The sequence below is a fragment of the Hirundo rustica genome, chromosome 5, assembly GCF_015227805.2.
Source record: "Hirundo rustica isolate bHirRus1 chromosome 5, bHirRus1.pri.v3, whole genome shotgun sequence".
Taxonomy (NCBI): Eukaryota; Metazoa; Chordata; class Aves; order Passeriformes; family Hirundinidae; genus Hirundo; species Hirundo rustica.
In genome coordinates, this window is record NC_053454.1 from 43,445,149 (window position 1) to 43,459,533 (window position 14,385).

Consider the following 14,385-nt stretch of genomic DNA (forward strand, 5'->3'; position numbering starts at 1 on the left):
TTGCAGCCAGAGCCCTGCTCCCATGGCATGCACAGAGAGGTGATTGCCTTTGGGTCCCTGGGGGCACCGTGTGCAAACCAGGGGCTACAGCCATCAGCAGATGAAGGCTGCTGCAGAAAGATGGTTTGAGTCTTACAATATAACCCTTCTGGGGGCTCTGACATCACAAATAACACATCAGTTGTGGCACTTGCATAGAACAGAGTAGTTCAGACTCGTGTATAGTCACGGCTCTTCTTTAGCACTTCCCTTCTTTACGTATATGTTATGAAGACAGAAATAATGGGGCCCGTAAAATGCAAGAAGTGTTCTTTTAATACCCCAGTTAGATATCTTCAAAAGGTAACTGGACTGTATCACTGTATGGACTGTATGCACTGTACTTCAAGCACTATTTAACTCTGCTTTTATTAACTTATCATTATTTTCCTAAATTTCATTAAGAGCTTGAGGCTGGAAAAGCACACAAGAAATAAAACCCAGCTCTACCTTCCTGTCAGCTGCTAACAGTCTTTCAAGCAGTTAATCAGAATGCTCTATGAGAATAACAAAAATGATATAGTGAATAAGTCCTGCTTGGTCAGGTTTATTACTTAGTTTACCATCTTTGCTTCCTGGAGAAGATGGTTTCTGAGGCTGTATGAGAATGTCAAGCCCCTTTTGACCTTAGGGTTTTCAGCTGGATCAGAAGATCAGTAGAAATTCTAGGACACAGCTGTAGAGGTAGGTGAGTGCATTATTTTTTAAAAAATTAGATCATGACAAGGGAGTCATATATTCTGTTGAAATCAGAACCAAGAAACTTACAGATACTAAAATAAATCCCATTTCATTTTTAAGGAATTATTTAAGCGATTAAAAAAATAATCTTCTTATCTTTAAACCACTGGAGTTGGAACAGTAAGCACAAACCAGTCTGGAATAATAGGAACTTTGAACATGGATGTTTGGTTCTCTGTCTAAAGAGTCCTACGCTGCATATGAAGAATATGCTAATTATGAACCACTCGCTAACTTGTAAATCTGCAATAACACCCTTGCTTCACTACATGCAACAGAACTCTATAAATAATCAGGTGAATTTTCCTTTTCCTTTCACAAGGTATCAGCGTCATTAATAGCAAGCTGTGCGTTCTCGATTAGCGATTACGTTGCCCAGATTAAGTTACTTCTGGTACTTTAAAAATAACCTTGACAATTCCTCTTGTCTCAGAATTGCCTGGCACAAATCTTTCACAGGAGCGCTGCCTGTGTCACACAATACTGTAGTGACATTACTGGATTAAAGACAGTCAGCAAGAAGAGTCCAAAGCACTTCCCAAGATAAGTTTCTCAGGAAAAGTGCTTTCTACAGAAAACCTGTGCTCCTAAGAGAGTGCAATCCACCATCTACTGAGAATAACAGCAGCCTTACCATGATATTAGATAGAAAGCAGGGTAGAAAAGCTCTTTGGCAGAAAAACCTCTTAGGACAGCATGTAGCACAGTAGTTGGATTCAAATAAGGTTATCCGTCTTGACATTGTTTGTGAAACTTGTTCAATTTTTAAAATGGTATTAACAATGCTACGGAAGAGTTGAGTAGGTAAACTGCCAGGCTGTTCTCATCTCTGGATGCTATTTATACAACTCACAACATGCAATTTTACCACTGTGCTCCTGCTGACAAGGGGTGGGGACAGTACCATGTTGGCTTTTAGTGAACAGACAATTCAGCAAAACCTCCAGACATTGTGCCACTGAATATGTTGGTACTGCACCTATATCTTGAATATCTTGAGCATTTCTGATTCCCCACTCTTCTCAATCTCATGAAATTATCTGTTAAAAGGAGAAAAGGTAGAGAAAGGCGTTGATGTGGATGTACTTATCTACCTGTGCCATTCTGTTAATCTTAACAGCTGAAAACTAATGGTAATCTTGAATCAAAGTCAACGTATTTGATTTCTTGTTGTTTTTTTTTTTTTTTTTTTTTTTCCCCAGGAAGTTGACAGAAATGTTCTGTTCTTTCTCAGAAATGGCTGAAAAGGATTAAAAGACCTGGTATAGACCTGTTAAATAATGACCTTTCTGAAGATTAATAAGGAGAAGTTGCAACATTTCATAAGTCAAAACCTAGAATTAAATTCCTAGAAACATATTTAAATATCAAAGGGTTTTTCCACACGGTTCATAGCTAAATTGAGTTACCCCTTGGCACAAAGGAGTTGCAAGGTAAAAACCTGTGAATGAGATTTAAGAGCAATTCTGGCAAGGATATAAGATTATATGAATTTTTCACCTGACCCCCAACTGCTGATTTTATGTTCCTCTGACTTGTACCTCAATATTAGAAGCTACTGCTGTGTATAGTTTGAAGAGCACATACTCATATGTTCAGTGCTACTGGAGCACATATACTGTATTACAACTCAATTTATACTATCCAGATATTGGTTGTAGTATTTTGGTATTTAAGAAAGAAATAGAATATTGAAATACAATCTGTACAATTCTTGTTTAATTATTACAAGATATAAGTACACTGAAATGTATCAGACTCCAAATAAAATTATTATTAACATGAGTCTATACACAGACCATCACTATAACATAAAAGCAGTTTCCAAAACACGTACAATTTCTTTTAATAAAGGTACATATTTTTGTTAGCCCATCAATTATCTTCTGAGTTCTGCTCGTTTACACTTCTACATTTGAAATTCAAATGGAACTGTAGCAGGATAACACCTCTGAAGCTGCTTTTAACTAGAAACCCTGAGAAATTCTTGCTGATACCCAGCAGGAGGTTTTCATTCAGCCCCTGGAGCAGAACCTCATTTTCTCCTTGAACGCTGCCAGGGCTTTTTCTTCAACATGGAGGTGCAGGTCATGCTTTTAAGCAATGAATGAAAACTGCTGGACAAGGCATAAAAGCTTCCACATTGAAAAAAACCTCCAGTTCATGTTACTGTCCCCAGGTGTGCATGCCTTCATGTGCCTAGCACACAATAAATAATCCCTTGTGGTTGAAAAATACCCGTATACTTGATGTGAAAAATGCAAACATCAAAATTGTGGGTTTTGTTGTTATTTTTTTTTTTTTTTCTTTTTAGGCATCAGACTGTCATGAAACAAAGACTATGGTACCCATTTGACATACATTTTGTGTCACTGCTTCCTCTTTCTTTCCTGCGCTGCCTGTACTTCGATGGCCAGCGTGTGATGTCTAACCGGGGCTCACCGGGCAGGTGCGGGTACACAGTAACGCTGCCCTCCCCTGTGTCCCTGGCACCTGCGGTCCTGCTCCAGGCTGAAGCAGCTTCCCTGCTTTGCAGAGGGCTCCCAGAGCCCAGCACCACTGCCTGCTCCCCGTGTGCCTCCCCGTGATGCTCTGTGGTGGGAGGGTGCCCAGTGTGGCCTCTCCTGGGGAAGCAGGTGCCCTTGGAGAGCTGGCTCCAAGTGAGGCCCACATCTGTTTCCCTGCATTTAATAAGTCTGCTGGAGACTGCCCACTGACACTTAAATTGTTTGTCTCCAGGAAAATGGAGTTGTAGAGTCCCTGACTTCCTGGGTTTCAGCTGCTATTTGCTGCTTCAGGGGGTCTTTGTCCAAAAAGATGGATCCTGGGCAGCACCTGTGGCTCTTCAGGTTCTTCCACTCCATGAAATTGATCTGAGTGAGGACATGTTTCTAGAGTTACTTTTTCTACGGTTCGCCAAGCAATTTTGTTGAGATTTGGATTTTTTGGTGCTGGCAAAAATATGGAACAAGAGAGCCCCAAACAAAAACCTGTCTGGTATGCCTGTCAGAGATGTCTTGATTTCTGCCAGTCCTCCAGCTGTTGGTTCCATTTGTTGTCTCCTGATTTTTTTTTTTTTTTTTGCTTGTAACCACCTTAGGGCACCAGCCACTTCTGTGTGTGCGAGCCTAAAGGGACAGCTACGACACAATACAAATCCTCAAAGTATCAGCAGTACTACAGATAATATTCAAAAAGGCTCAGCAAGGGATTTCCAGTATATTTCCAACCACATCTGAAATGAACTTCTACTCAATGAATAATCAAGAATATCAGTGTTCCTTACGCTCCAGTTAAACATATGTGGCAGGTCTGATTTTTGTACTGAAGTGTCTTTATTGTCATTTCATTAGTTTTCTTTTTCCCAAACATTCCTACAGGGCAGTTTCGGAGCGTTTAAATGGCAGTGCCTGTCTGTGCATGCCCACTGGCACATGCTGATCTTCTGAGTAAGAACTGGGCTGGTGGACACTGACTTTGAATAACCAAAGGTTACTTGTTCATCAACATTTTGCTGTCTTCTCTTGACCCTTCAGCTGCTCCTCCCAGTGTGATGCCTCAGTTTCTCTTCCTCTTCCCAGTCTGGTCTCCCGTTTTCACTCCTCCTCCCTTTACTTTCCCACAAGCCACATTTTTTCACGCTCTGTCATGCAGGGATGGGAGTCCACTCAGCCTCTGCCAGGCACATCCAGGGCCCGGTCACAGCCTCCTGTTGTCATCTGCAATGCTGTGCTGGGCTACCTTTCAGTGGGGAGACAGCACACACAGGTAGGCTCAAAGGCTGGCTTCCTCCCCATCCTTTGTCCTCAGGAAAACGTGTAGCCATTGAAAATAGCAGTGTGGTTGAAGAGGTGTTACACTTACACAAGTGATGCCATATGCTTGTTAGGTGTGCTTATGTTGCTACTGATTTCCACGCAAGAAGGGGGGTGGGTAACCTTTTTTTTTATTGTCTGTATTTTTGCTATGCAAGCTTCTTCCAAAACTGATGGTAGTCCACAATTCTCAAAGTAAAAGACCACCCTTCTAATAGTCATGCTTGTATTTTGTGTAGAAAAAGCCTAACGGGAAAATACAGCTGCTGTGTCATTATACTGCAGATTAAATCACATGACTTCAATATTTTCCGCCGCAACAAGAACAGCAAAGTCAGTAAAATCATTGCAGAAGTCCATGCAGTTTTGAGGCAGCCACATGGTGGACATGAGGGCTTCCTCAGGCCTAACAAATAAGCTGTCTTATTGGAGAGGTCTGTTTCAGAGATGGATGGAGATATGAGGCAGCACATGGTCTGGTTGTGTGGGTTTTTTTGTTGTTGTTTTTTTTTTGTTGGTTGGTTGGTTGGTTTTTTTGGTGGTTTTTTGTTTGTTTGTTGTTTTTTGTTTGTTTGTTTGGTTGTTTTTTTTTTTTTTTTTTTTCCTTTCCTATCTGTGTAGGCTTGATTGCTCACTTTATTTTAAAAGAACTTCAAAATGAGCAACATATATACCCCACGCTGGTGAACACTTTTGTTTCAGTCCACAGTGGCATCTCAATTTTAGCTGCAAGGACTTTGGCTCGAGATGCCAGGCCCTGGACTAGAACAGCTGAGATGTGGACATGTGCTTTTCTGCCATCCCTGCTGTGGACAGGGGGAGGTCAGGAAATCAAATGTTGGGATTAACAACACAATACACAACAGCAGGAAAATTCACCAGGGCTCATCTGCTGGGTCCTGAACACTTCTGAAGGAATATTCAAAGACTTTCGCTTTGGTGTGAGGTTTGGGGTTTTTTAAAATTGGTTTGGTTCCTTGGGTTTTTTGATTTCTTTTTTTAGTGGACTGAGCTCCTCCATGGATTTCACTCCAGGGAGCCGTGGAAGAGCTGATCTGTTCTCTGTGGCCTCATGGAGCAAACTGCAGGAAGACATAACAAGGACTAACAGAACTCTGAAGTAGTAATATGGCTGTGACCTGCAGCCACATTAATTATTGATCATGTTAGCAGTTGATGAGTTGTGCTAAACTGATCTGCTGCAAGAAAATGTGAATTTAAAGCTGCTTAAATATTTAGTTTTGGGCTCTTTCTATATGGCAGGAATTTGAATGAAAGGCTACACAGGAGTCATGACTGGGAACAATTTTCAGTAAAGACAAGCTGTCAGAATAAAAGGTATTATCTAAATGTAAATTATGATTTATTAGAGGAGGAATCTCTTGCAGGTAAATACTTTAATGGAGGACTGGGAATATTTCCTCACGAAATTCTCGAAAGGTAGGAAGATAGATTAAGATTTTCTTGTTATTAGTTTAATTCCTCCATATTTTACTTTAATTAAATGCTCTACATCTGAGGTAGTGCACAAAGCATTTTAGGGAAAAAGAGAGACTAAAAGCCTGAAGGAAGTGAAGGAGGACTATTGGCTGAAACTCCATATGTTTGTTGCAGCACTGCAATGCTGTACAGCTGGAGCACAGCTTGAGTGAAATGAATCCGTAGATGGCTGGTGAGAGGAAGTAAGGGGGCTATATCTGACATTGGATACATATATGTGTGTGTGTATATACATATATCAGGCAAAAGAATTTGCTGATGACTCTGCCCAGGGGCTTGTAACAGAAGGGAGCCAGTGCCCTGAGCTAAAGTGCCTTTGCCAGTGAGACAAGTCCCACTGAAGAAAAAGGTCAGCATCACTCCCTCTGTAGAAGAACCACTCAGATCCCCTCAGTATGTTTGGATCCTAGTGCATTGCTTCACAAACTATTTTGGAAGACTTTATGATATCATTAATAGAGTTTTGAAGGCTGACATGCATTCTTGGTTGGTTTAGGTGCTGCAGTTCCAAATAAATCCTTCCCTGGCTTCTCCCAGCCTCTCTACAAAGAAATATCCTTAATGTAAAGCAGTCTTGGTCCTGAAGTAGAAATGCGTTCTATTCACCAGTTTGGTGCAAGCAGGCTTGAGCTATCTTTAGCGAGAAGAGGAGGCTCCTGCCTACTGTAGTTCCTTCCTTACAGTTCATCTCACCCCATTCCTTCATGTTCCAGAGAGCACTTTGGTATTCAAGGGTATTTGTCTTGTTTTTTCTCACCCTTCACAAAAGCTGTCCTCTGCTTAGCAGCACATTTTTTCCTTCGGAGCCATTTTCCTCTGTAGGCTCTCTGAGCTGGCCAGCTGCCAAACAGTAGGGTGAGCTGCATGAAAAAGCCTTGATCATTGACAGGCTGTCTTACAATTTCTTTCTTGTATTCAAGATGCAGATGGATGTTATTAGGAAGGTTTTTACTTCGAATATGCACGGCTTGTCCACATGGCTGAGATTAGTGCCCAATACTCATATAATGCTTTTCATCCTCAAAAGGACTTTACAAGCTCCAGCCCTCAAAACGCCCCCACAAGGTAGGTGCACGAGTTTTGTTATATGCTTTATAACAAGGAGGGACGCGTGTTGTAACTTGTTCAAAGATATATAGCGCAGCAAGCATTAGAAAGGAAGGAATTATTTACACTTTCCTAATGTTCTTCTGTGATGTGTGCTATGAAAAAAAAAAAAAAATTAAAAGACTTTACCATGGCAACATGTCTCCCCCCATGAGCAAAGAGATTAGTGACCTCAAAAATTAAAATGTATCTCAGGTTATAGAACTACTAGATAAAAATGCAACATTTCTAAAATTTATGAGGCCAAATATGTTACTGCACTATGCTTCAATTAATACAGCAGAACTGGAGCCTACAGGGATCGTCAAAGAGACTCAAATTTTATAGGAGATTCGGAGCACTTGCCTCAAACCATACTTCAAAACAGAGGGAAATGATTATAGGAAGAATGATGAAAAATGCCTTCTCAGTTGAAAGGACAGTGCAGGATTTTTTTTTTTTTTCCTCTGCTTTAACTGCATGATTATAATTAAAACAGCTCCAGTAACCTGAACTGTCCCAGTATGAACTCCCTTCCACTGAAGGTTCTTGTAATATTGTACCTCATCTTAGTGAGGAGGCTGAAATAAGCTGTAGCTGTAACAGGTATCTTTATAATTATGTATTTGCACTGAGCTTCTACTGGCATGACTATGCTGACATTCTTTACCTTGCTCAGACAAGCCAGTGGAAGTTTCCAGTGTGGACCAGCACATATAACCTGGCCAGGGCCACTCTGGGATGTGGTTTCTAGACTAGGTTGGCAAGACCTCGTCTGATAAGCATCATTTAAGGTCTTTGTAACCTCAGTGGACCTTAGGGCCTGCATAGGCACCTGGAAAAATTGGCTTGGAAAACAGCAGCCAACTTGGCCCCATAAGGAATAGTTGCTAAAGTTGTGAGATTGTGAGGCACTTCTGAATAAAGCAACAGGGGCTAGTCAGGGGAATCTACACCACAAGGGTTTGCTCCACAGACATACACCTACTTCATGCTTTCTGGGTAAATTGCAAATAGCCTGTCTAGCCTGAGTCCTGAGGAGGATAAAGCTTGATAGGCTAAAGTAAGTGTATATTTTAATTCTGTTCCATGTTCCGTATAGTTGACGTAACTTTGTTCTCTTTCAGACTATTTTCTTTTTTTTTCACTGAGTGAATGTTTGCATAGTTATGTCAGTTGAATGAAGGACTGCAGCATCTCAGGAAAGATGGTGAGTGTAACTGAACTCTCTGGTGTGTCAGGTAGGACTGCGTGGTTGGTGCTGCATACAGTAGGTGAAGGATTGGAATGGTATAATCTAGTCATGCTTTTTTAAACCCCTCCAAAGAGATTTTTTTTTTTTCCCCCCCCAGAATACTTCAGCATTCCATCTTATCTCCCTCTTGTTTCCCTGGGAAAGGTATCTGGCCCCACAAAATACTCTGGATAAAAGGGAAAAATGAATTATTTTCTGGTTTTATGACTACTATACAGTGTTTCAGATAAATTCTAGGAAATGATAGGCACATAAATTAATTAAATTTGTCTTAAGGGAAATTATAAGTGGAACAAGTTATCACATTTTTCTGGTTCTTACATCCTTAGCCTTTAATGCCAGCTACCCTATTTCACTTTATAATTGTGCAAGTGAGTGCATCTAGGCGAATTAAGTATTTTCAGTTGCCTTCAGAGCTATATTTTGCTTTGGATATCTTCACTACCTTTATTTCTATTTAGAATTTACTAAAACAAAGATCTGCAAGCACTACAGAATGGGTTCAGGCCACTGTAATCAAATTTTTCTCAAATGCCATCACATCTTCATCCACCTACAAATTCCTTTCTTATTTTCCACAAGATTAGCCTTGGAACCTTCAGGTTTGAAGCTCCCACAAAGTGAAGTGCAACTTAATTCCCACATGCACAGAACTCTTAAAGATCTAACCACTGCAGGAAAATACTTCCCCTAACTTCAGTATTGGTCTCCTAATTCAAAAGAACTGAACAGCTGTAGCATTATTGGTAGTTAAAAAAAAAAAAAAAAAAAAAAAAAAAAAAAAAAAAGTTTTTGCTTGAAAGGCTCCTCTTTGCACTTTGAAGATCTGCAGATACGTGTTTTTAATCAATTGTATTTACATTGACCAGGAGTATCAACCCACTATCTGAGTCAGAGGTGAGAGGGACCCTCACTGAGAGCGTATTAGCGATGAGTGTGGTTTAAGGATTGCAAGTACTTCAAATAAAACTTCAGAAAGTCTGTTTGAAAACAAACAAAGTGGCCATGCAAATACTTGACGTCTGGAGCATTGAGAGTATTTTTGTAACACAAGGGGACCAAGACAGATTAATTAAAGCTGAAATTTTCTCCTGTACTTCAACCCCTCTGCTCCATAGCAAGAGGAATCTAAGTTCATACCTGAATGCGGTAGTAATGCAAAGGCTTGAGGCAACATTGTTAGCTACTCACATCAATGGAATGAAGTTATACAGCTCACTTCCACCTGAGAGAAGAACTGTTTTAACAGTTCGTGCGTCGCTAACGAGACACAGATGTCGCCATTGGGCGAACAGGGGCAAGATTGTTTTGTTCTTCGTCATGCGGCTCTACCCAGGGCACAGCTGAGTGCACGGGAGAGAGGTGTCTCTCTCTGGGGGTTTCGAGCAGTGTGTTGTTTTTTAGCTAGAGACCATCCTCTGCTGCAGCACTGGGAGAACTCTCTAAAAGCCCAACAGCGATCAGAGACAGGGAGAAAGAAGGTCCTCAGCTGTTTTAAACTAGCAGGATTTTGTTGCTGTCATTGAAAGACGGAGGCTTTAATCAGATGAGGACCTGGGCTGTAAAATGAAGGTACACTGAAGCAGGAGAATGATCCGCCCCAGCTCTTCTCCCACCGAAGAATCTGCTTCCTCGTGTGAATACTGCTTGAGCACAAACAAGGGCATGTGGATGCCAATCTCCACCCTCCAGTTTATTTGCAGGAGGGTACTTGTGAAGTATTTCAAGACTTCCTTATCCCAAAGACTAAATACACAGGACTGTCTCCATTCCAGCTAGCTTGAGCTGAGGGAAGAGAGATAAAATTTAAATATGGAGAGCAGGAGTGTGGTAACTGTGGCAGTGCACAGGGCTCTCGTCATGCCAGTCAGGTGCCAGCATATGTCAGTAGTCTTGTAAGTGGCTAATGAAAAAACAAAACAAAACGATTCTTGGCAAATAGCTTCCTCCAACAAAATCTTTGAGTGTTCCTGTGTTTTTCAAAAGTTACATCTTTCATAGAGTCATTTGTTCACCACAAAGCGTTAATCTCAACTACCTCTTTCTGTCCAATTACTTCCCACATTTCAGTTTCTCTTCCTGACCTAGAAAACTTATTTACAAGATATACTTGGTTGGCTACACATCTTCATCTGCAACTTCCCTCTGCTACTTGCTCTGCTAAGCGCAGCAACAAAGACAGAGGCTTTTTCTTCTCTTTTTTTTTTTTTTTTTTTTTTTTTTTTTTCTAGAAAGGAAAAGTGAAACAGGCGCTGTGTTCCCATGTTATTCTGCCAGTGGCTCAAGAAGGCAATGGTGAATGTTCAAATCAGTTGTTGCAGAAGTAGGAAGATAGTGTTTATCACAGCGAGCTGCTGAATGTTTAAATAGTGTCATGAGTATCTGTTACATAAATGAAACAAATAACAAAATTAACATAAAAACCCCGAGGGAAAGTGATAAGTTATTGCTGTCTGTCTTAGATCCAAGGAACACAAGGAATACATTGTGTAAACTTCTACCTCAGAGCTAGTGACTGCTTAAGAGCGCCGTACTGCTTATTTTTGTCTGGTCCTTCATGTCTCTGTTTTTGTGTTACTGGAGGATTTCTTGCTCCAACTGAATTTAATCCTTGAATTTATCATTTTGCATTTGTACAGAAGCTGAAGGTTACAGTGGAATTAGGGATCCCTTTGTATTAAGTTCATTACAAAAGGGAAGGAATAGAAAGTCTTAATTTTCACTGCTGACATTAAAAGCGCTTGTAGAATCTGCAAAACAAATTTGGTCATAATCGCATTTTGAACCTGAAGTGTGCAATTTTTTAATGATCTGTCCGTTAAGAGTATTCTTTGAATACAGGTTCAGTGAGGAGCTCTGCACACACAAGGTCAGGCGTACCGTCATTAGATTGTCCAGAATGATCAAAACAATTTCACAATAAGCTTAGATCACTTTGGTAGCTTAACTCAGTGTCCATCTACCTGGAATATGCTTTCTTTGGATTGAGTAAAATTAGATTGAAAAACTCTTTTATTCCAGTTACTGGATGGTTTCTTCCTGGAAGAAAAGATCGAACACAAACGGATGGAGTCTGGTATCACTAATTTGTAAGTAACAAAAATACCAACTTTTATAGAATTCACTGAACTTAAAGCTGATTCTATCCATTTAAATCGGTACATAGAACTTGTCACATTATGATATAGGTGTGAAGATGCTTTGCCAGGATATGTATGCAGAGCAGAGAAACATTCACTTAAGTACACACCCACACATCCCCATATGCTTTGAACAGATCTAGATGGTGACTGAAGGATGAAGAAGGCTGAGCCACATAAACATTATCCACAATGACTATTAATTTCAAGGCAAGGCAATAATTTATAAAGGTTGTTAGGAAGCAATGTAAATGCAAATGCTCTTCTAATAAGTGCTGGGAGTATTATGTTGGAACATGTTTGTGATTCACCATAGCGCGTTAAGCAGGGAAGAGCGTGGATGATTTCTGTGCAAGATGGTGACAAGAGTAAAGAGGTGAAAACTGACAGGAATGTGGTGTTCAGGGACCCAGTCCAAGGAATAGCTCTAGCATGGGCTGACAGTGCAGTGAGCAGCGCTTGGTGCTGGAGAGAGGACGGGCAATATCTGGAAGAATTAATCAATAATTCATTATGGAAAAATGCTACCAGCTGTAAACTTAATTTGTAGAATAATGCCCTCCAGTAATGCCAAAAGTTATAAATATATTCATATTTTTTGAAACAGCTAGTACAAGCTGAAGCCAAAGGCTTCAATCGCATATAATATATAATAAAGCTGATTAAAAAAAAAAAAAAAAAAAAAAAAAAACAAACAAACAAAACCAAAACAGGTTTCTGATGGCAGTCAGTGAAAATTAGGCAATTAGTATAGAATCCTAATACTGAAAATAGCACATTTAGAGTGAAAGGTCTTAATAAAAATGTTAACAAATTTTTTCTCATATAAATATTTTATATCTTGGTGCGGGAATGAAGTTCCTATCTCCTACGTGTTTCATTTTCCTAGCAGAGCTTTACATATTTTATTTATCATTCTGCATGATCTATTAGATAACTTTATCATCTAGTGTTTCATGAAGAGCAATGTTGTTGGATATTAATGATCATCTGTCTATCTATCATTAATATATATGAATCAAATTCTTTTAAAGACTTGGCCAGCTTTGAATAAATAGTAATCCTGTCTGTATCTAGACAATTTCTACTTTTGATACTTTGGCGCAATCATGTAATATTTGGGTTGTAGAAACTTCAAAAGATTATTTTAAATAATGCAATTAAAGTTATTTCAGAAAGAGTAAGCTTGTATTTCATTTAGGAAAATTATAGGTTTAAAATGAAACACTGAAATGTAAGCTTTGGTTTTAATTTGTTCAGTAATTTAAAATTAAAAAGCAATGAGTAAGAATGATTTTTTTTTTCTTATTTGGGATATCACTTACTGAAATATATTATTAGAAATACATGTGACACCCCATATGTAGATCATGATATACATTCAACTGTTGAAATTGTTCCTATGTATATCCTGCCTATATTAGTTCATGGATGACTATTTGGAAAGGAGTGGAGTGCATTTTTTAAACCTATACATTATTCAGAAAGTGTCATCTATCTAAAACGACATTGGCTTTAGTCTCTCTGATACCTTTGCCACCGTGTAGCAGGTGCAATTTGAGACCCACACCACACAGAGCACCTCTCCACACTGGCAGCCTGGCCCAGAGCACACCAGGAACGAAGCAGTGACTTAGTGCTGTGTGCTTTGTACCGTCCCACCGAACCAACATCTTTCACCACATGCCCTAATAATGGCAAAATGTGCTATTTCACTGCTTCTTTCTGTGGTTCATTTTCTGTTAAAAACAAAACAAAACAAAAAAACAAACACACCCCCCCCCCCAAAATAATAAAAAAAAACCCCCTCAACAAATTCAAAATGCTGCTGCTACTGTTACTAGAGACATCACTTTACTGTGCTTCCCCTGTGTCTCAGGAGGCTTTACTAAAGAAGTTTAGTTGCTACTTTTCTGTCTCTTTTCACAGGAGAAGCTGGGCCAGATGTTGACATGAGATCTGGAGCACATCTTCCCAGTGGGGGTACCAGGACAGAAGACCTCCCATCATCACTTTTACCCTTGAGGGATGAGGGGCAGACCTGTACCACGGTCACAAGCACAGAGAAAGTTTGTGTAGACGTTCCTGAGCTTGAGAAACACACGCTTGACCTTCAAGAGTTGCTGCTGATTTGTTCAGTGTTCACACTGTGTAGCACAGGCCTCCTGCTATGCCTCCTGGGCGCTGCTGCAGTACAGCCACCTTGCCCTTTGTTTGGGCACCTTTATCAGTACAGCTGAAGGGAACACTGTGTGGACTGTGAATTCCTCTCCAGGATCATGTGAATACTTGGACGGTATGTGCTGTTGCTCCTAGTATTAATCTGACTAGCTAAAGCTGGTTTGCATACGTCTGCAGCTACAGTAGAAGATTAATGGTAAATATTCCCAAATGTAGCTATGCAAATAGCGGCAACAAATTCTGAATAAATGCATGAAATGCATTATAGTAGTCAAAAATTCTTCTGTTTTTCCTTAAAAAAAAAAAAAAAAAAAAAAGATGATTTTTCCTTTATGGCACAGGCCAGGTTCTCTTTTGTAATCTTTACAATTTAATAAATCTTATGAGTATAAAAGGATCATAAATCTTACGGTAAATATTCAAGGACTATTTTACTATGGTCTGTGTCAAACTACCCTTCTATCCTACCCTCTGGATCAGGGGTGCAGAGTGGTTATTCCATATTGTGCCCATGCATACGTGATGATTACTGGTTGACAAATAGCCACAATAACAGAGGATGTTATATAAAAAATTAACAGACAAAACCATCCCAACAAACAAATTAACAGACAAAACCATCCAAACA

The 14,385-nt window shown here is 39.8% G+C and overlaps 1 long non-coding RNA gene across 1 annotated transcript; it reads left to right on the forward strand.

The window, feature by feature from the left end:
• The first annotated feature begins 7,010 nt into the window (after nt 1-7,010).
• On the forward strand, nt 7,011-14,046 carry LOC120752997 (uncharacterized). The gene is made up of 4 exons (XR_005700917.1): nt 7,011-7,160; nt 8,309-8,391; nt 11,458-11,525; nt 13,506-14,046. It is a non-coding gene; the product is annotated as an uncharacterized LOC120752997 (long non-coding RNA).
• The last annotated feature ends 339 nt before the right edge of the window (nt 14,047-14,385 follow it).